The sequence below is a fragment of the Salmo salar genome, chromosome 23 (genome assembly GCF_965601325.2).
Source record: "Salmo salar chromosome 23, fSalSal1, whole genome shotgun sequence".
Classification (NCBI taxonomy): Eukaryota; Metazoa; Chordata; class Actinopteri; order Salmoniformes; family Salmonidae; genus Salmo; species Salmo salar.
The window spans coordinates 32971386-32977700 of NC_138313.1; positions in this window are offsets into that span (position 1 = coordinate 32971386).

A 6315-nucleotide genomic window follows, 5' to 3' on the forward strand; every position below is an offset into this window, starting at 1 on the left:
TTTATGCCTTTGTGTATTTATTCAGAACCAATAACATAAGGTACCTGTTCGATAGTGTAATTGAAGTGCTATGTAAATGCTCATCTATCCAAGTCTTTCCTATTGTTATGACTGTAATAAAAGATTGTAGCCCTTTTTCCAGATTTGAAAATAGACTAATATTAAGACTAATATTATTGTGTTATTATTGTATCTCCTCAAGAGTTAGACCTATTAGCTCTGAAATGTGTCATGCACTTTCTAGGAGTTGATGGTTCTGTATTCTATACGAGCTCATAATGAAGGGATGACCAATGTGATGCGCAATGCAAGGCTTTTAGAATAGACCTTTGTTTTCAAGTTACACAGTCAATGAGATTTCACTTCTCTCCTCAGTGATGTTGATGTCCAGTTGAGCTATATTTTCATTTTGCCTAGTCACAGTGCATGCTAGTATGCTACAACACATTACATTAAACCACCCATCTCAGTAGCAGGAAACTAATGTAGACTTGTGATTTTTGTGTTTCTATTTAAATGTTGTATAGAATGTTATGATAATAATCTCATGATTTAAGTTAGGGAAAGAAACAATATGGATATATCTATAAACCATTCAATATCGGTCCTGGTTCAAGTGAAAGTTCATGTAGAAAGTGATAAGAGTTTCAAACTGTAACGGTTCCTTTTTATCGATTTGTTTTCAATGAAATGATATACGACATGATGAATAAAGTGTTTTCATGTTAAACATAATGGAGATTACTTTGTGGGTTTTATGTCAGTACACATGTATCTCATCTATGCATGATCAATTATGGAATGACTTGTACTGGTAGTTCCGTTAGGATTTAAGATGTTCTCATACCATATTAATGAAAGAAATATCTTTCCACTTCCTTCCATAGATTCAAATTGTTCATTAAGGATATTAAATATCAACAAGAGATCAATATAATCACATAGGTCATACACCACTAGTATTTTTGATTTGTCAATTCACTATTGTTCTTTTTTGGTTGTAAAAACCTACTAAACGTTTCATGTACAAGATCTCCCCAGACTGTCATTGTGTCTGTGTGTTATTTCAGTCTCTGCACTCCCATGAGAGACATTTTAGTTGCAGGGAGTGAGGGAGCCCTACAAAATGCATCTGGAACTCATTTGAAACCCTTCTGTCCAGACAAAAGACACACAGTGCTGGGTGGCTGAAATGTAAAGGGTACACTTATAGATTTGTTTTTATAGCTTGTTCTCGTGGATACTAGTTCAGAATAACCTCCAAATAATTATCATTATACACTTATGAATGAATGGGTGGAAAATCTAGAGACAATTGGCATTTCTATCCACATGGTGGCGCTAAAGCTCCTCACTGTTTTCATTGTGTCTATTTAGCTGTTCTTGCCTTGTGTGTGCATTCTGATTCAAATGATACTCTCGGTACACTGTCTAACAATGTAACTCGATCATTCACCAGGTTATAGTCATACATCATGTTTTGTTGTTTGACTTGTAATATCTGCAAGGTTATGATTTTCCTGTGAGAATTTCAAACCTGTCTTTTACTGTGGTCAGGACCCGATTTGTGGGTTTGATGGAAACTTAGCCTACTGAATGTGGATTTTGGGCAAATGTTCACTTTAGAAATGCACTCAATCTCATATTCCACTGTGAATATTTGACTTTTCCACAAATATTTGAATTAATTTGGTGTAGAATGCAACACCTAAACTACAGTGCCCTGTGTTTGGATGATGTTTTATTTTTGCTTTGACAGCATCATATGTTTCAATTTATGGTGTGAATTTGGACCTCCTCTGTTCTGTCTCCACAGGATGGTGTAAAATGGCTTAGAACAAGAGAAACATTTAGAAATATAAACGTATTTGTGCTGTCCAGCTCAGTGTGTCCATGTGTCAATAAATTGATGAGCCCTCCTTTTTTCACTGAAAGGGTAGCATAGTTATTTCTGCATAGGAAATGCACTGGAAGAAACCTTAACAGCTCCTCAGAGATTCGTTTTATACCACTGAAGCCAGGAGTAGGATTTCATCATCTTCTATGACAGAGCAATGAAATGTTATAAATATCTTTGAATTTCACAAAATTATAATCTTAGACTTATGGCTCTGAGTGGAGATTTCATATCAATCATAATGACCCTAAAAGAGAGCCAAGGTTGATTCATTTCTACAGCTATTCCAATATCTTCTTGGTATGTTCCTCCTCTTCCTCCACTTCATAGATATTATGAATGTCCTCCTATTTGCACAATGTCCATTTGCTCACCCTAGTCTATCTGCATAATGGGCAGCCGTGCTATGTGAATATTAGACAGTGAGAAGACAATGTGTCGTGGTGCTTATTCAAACATATCCCCCAGCCTCGTCAGGGTCCACAATGAGGGGAAGACATTCTCCCTCAACTTGAGACGAAGCCTGTTCGCTGTGGAGGGATGAGCCAGCCAGCGCTGTGTGAAAACAATGCCACCCGTCTCCCATTCAGTGGCACACCGGGGCTGAGAGCCGCCTCAATGTGCTGATTGTCTCCCATAGTGTATGTTCAGGGGCTCTACAGACTAAACCCTGCATCCCATTGCAGTGCCACTCCAATAACGTGACCCACCCGCGCTCTAGCTGGAATGAATGAGGCGGGCTGCAGCTTGAATGAATGAGGCGGGCTGCAGCTGGGCTCCCATTGATAACAATGCCGGATAAGTAGGCCTGCTGAAGGGGAGGACACAGATCACATGCGCTGATGCCTCAGTCTGTAAATGCTCTTTTGCGGGCGTCAAACCGCACAGGGTATCTGATCTGGCTAAACATATCCTGGTTTCTGCGTAGGCATTGAGGAAGAGCAACAACACAAGAAAGTAGTTGGGTGCTCTTTCATTGTAAGATAGGCTCTTTAATGCAAATACATTCTGCTGGCTTCCCTGAGTCTATTGACATAGAGAGATAAGCTGTGATTTTTTATGGTCATTACTTTAGGTCTTCAGCTTTGGCTTACATGCATTTGAAACTGTGAAATGTGACCTCAAGGAAATAATACCCTCCACAGTTCCTAATTCAACATTCATAAGCAGGCGGTAGTATATGTCTGCCTGTCTTTCTAATAGGGGGTCGAAAGCTGTTTGTTGTACAAATCCATGTTGGTTCAATTAACATGGAGCACTGCCTTGTTAGTCTCCGCTAACAGATGTGTCTGATGACAGAGCCTACAAGCCTGGCACGCCATGCTACCAACTTGGTGGTAGCACTGGTGTCTTACCAAATCATGAGCTGTAAAATGGTCTACTCCAGTGTCTGCAATACTGTGAGTCAGACACAGAGGGAGCCATGGATCCAGGTTTGAGATCTGCTCCTTACTTTAGTTCCTAGGGGTTGGAGGCACCAGGCTTCTTCAACAGGCTCTCTTTTCTCTCTCCTCTCATCTCTCTTCTCCTCTCCTCTCCTCTCCTCTCCTCTCCACTCTCCTCTCCTCTCCTCTCCTCTCCTCTCCTCTCCTCTCCTCTCCATCTCCTTTACTTTCACTCCTCTTCTCTCCTCATCTCTCCTCTCCTTTTCTTCATATCTCCTCTCCTCTCATCTTCTCTCTACTCTCCTTTCCTCTTCTCTCCTTTCCTTTCCTATCCTCTCTCATTTCCTCCTCTCTCCTCTTCTCTCCACTCATCTCCTCTCTCTCCTGTGCTATCACAGAGCAGAATGAAGGCATAGCTGCTATCTTATCTGGCCAAACCTGCTGCTGCTGTATCCAACCTGCAGTGCATTAAACAGCACAGCCCACCACCACACATACACAGCACCACTGGACAGGACTGGAGAAACCAACAGAATAATGAGATGGAAAGGAGGGAGAGAGAAAGAGAGAGGTGGAAGTAATGAGAGAGATTGAGGGGAGTGATGTGTGTGCTATGTGGTCATGGGTTGTGGGACATTTGTGAGATTGTGTAGCGTTCGTTGTTTAGTCGATTGAGAGGGTATTCTGTAGTTTTACATCTTCATCGTGTTCTGCTGAGTTTAGACGGAGCTAGACTCCTGAGCATCTCCTCAGTCGCAATCAACGCAGAACACTAAAGCATCAGATAGAACACGATGAAGATGTAAAACTACAGAATACCCTCTCAATCGACTAAACAACGAACGCTACACAATGTCACAAATGTCCCACAACCCATGACCACATAGCACACACATCACTCCCCTAAATCTGTAACGACACTGAATAAAAATATAAATGCAACATGCAACAATTTCAATTTTAGTGAGTTACAGTTAAGGAAATCAGTCAATTGAAATAAATTCATTAGGCCCTAATCTATGAATTTCACATGACTGGGAATACAGATATGCACCCGTTGGTCACAGATACCTTAAAAAAGTAGGGGCATGTGACCACCATTTGCCTCATGCAGTGCAACACATCTCCTTCACATAGAGTTGATCAGGCTGTTGATTGTGGTCTGTGGAATGTTGTCCTCACTCCTCTTCAATGGCTGTGCGAAGTTGCTGGATATTGGCGGGAACTGGAACACGCTGTCGTACACATTGATCCAGAGCATCCCAAACATGCTCAATGGGTGACATGTCTGGTGAGTATGCAGGCCATGGAAGAACTTGGATATTTTCAGCTTTAGGGAATTATGTACAGATCCTTGCGACATGGGACCGTGCATTATCATGCTGAGACATGAGGTGATGGCGGTAGATGAATGGTACGACAATGGGCCTCAGGATCTTGTCACAGTATCTCTGTGCATTCAAATCACCATCGATGCAGTTTCATCAGCTGTCCGGGTGGCTGGTCTAAGAAGATCCCGCAGGTGAAGAACCCGGACTGGCGTGGTTACATGTGGTCTGTGGTTGAGAGGCCAGTTGGACGTACTGCCAAATTCTCTAAAACGACATTGGAGGCAGATTTTTGGTAGAGAAATTAAAGTTACATTATCTGGCAACAGCTCTGGTGCAGTGGCAACTCGTCTTTCAGGGCAGATGGGGCAGAGACCCACCTTTTTTGAGCCACACCTGTTTTGCATGTTATTTTTGGCATTAATACATGTCACATATCAGTTTGCAAACAATGTAAAACAAAAAAAATCTTTGAGTTAATAAAGCAGCATACAAACTTGGTGTCTTTTTTGCTTTCTTGAGTAAGGTAGCTCCAAAATGCAGGTGTTTCAGCCTAGCTCAGTGCTTTCGGTGGTGGTGGGGCAGCCAGCGGAAAATACTGAGTTACGTTAGAAGAACCCATCCAAGAAGGCTCAAGGTCACTGGCCACAGAAAAAAATTGTCAAATCATGTTATATCGACAGTAACTTTGATTGGACTGTCAACATCATACTTTCAAAATCTTAGCTAGCAAGTTCGCAGTCATCATAATGAGTCAAGTCAACAATCTACTTGCAAATCCTTTTTAATCCTTGTCATATGAAGAGAAATAATGAAGAGAAATTATAGATAAAATGTGTCGGTGTTCATCGGCCATTGGACATGAACATTATACAGCAAGGAAATCTCTAATTCAACAATGAGTGGTTTGGAGGAATCAGTAGCTAACTGCAAGAATTGCAAAGCAATCACTAGCCTGCTATTCAGTGGAGAGGGTGTGTGGTCCAAGTCTGGGTTTAAGGGTCTCTTTTTCAAGCTTAAAAGGATAAACATTCAGCGTTTGCCATGCTGTCAATGCAGCATGACTTCTGCCACGCTCAAAACAACCGGAAACAACTGGAAACACGGAACTGAGAAATCTCACTTCAGTGAGTTCAAGACAACTGGGAAAATAAGTTTTGAATGGTCATCCAACTCATAATTGCATGTCGGGAAATCAGGCCTCTTTCTAGAGCTCCAACCTGAAGATCATTGACGTCATCATGATTTGACCGAGTTCCCAATTGTCTTGAAAGCACCATAAATCCAGAGAATGCCAGACTTTGATGACAAAGTTTGATGACATTAGCCCATGAAGGACGCGCTGCGCCATCTTCCTGTTCAAGTGAGCACAGCACAACAAAGTGAATTCAAAAATGTCTTGTAGGCTGCTGCATAAATTATGTAATATGCCAGGGAGATATGTATACTGTAGCTAAGAAAGTAATACTAAGTGTATGTTGTATAGTAAGCTGTTAGTAGTCCATGTGTCTCACCCTAATAATTTGGTCCCTTTTCCCCTCATAATTTAGTCATCATCGAATACTGTAAGAGCTTTCATTGTCTGCTTATATGCCTCCATATAAGAGCAAAACGTGTGACAAAACTAAAACAATCTCTCATCAGGTCAAAACAGGCCACAAGCACTGGGTGACCCACTCTTCTGATATCTGTGTGAAATTTGAGA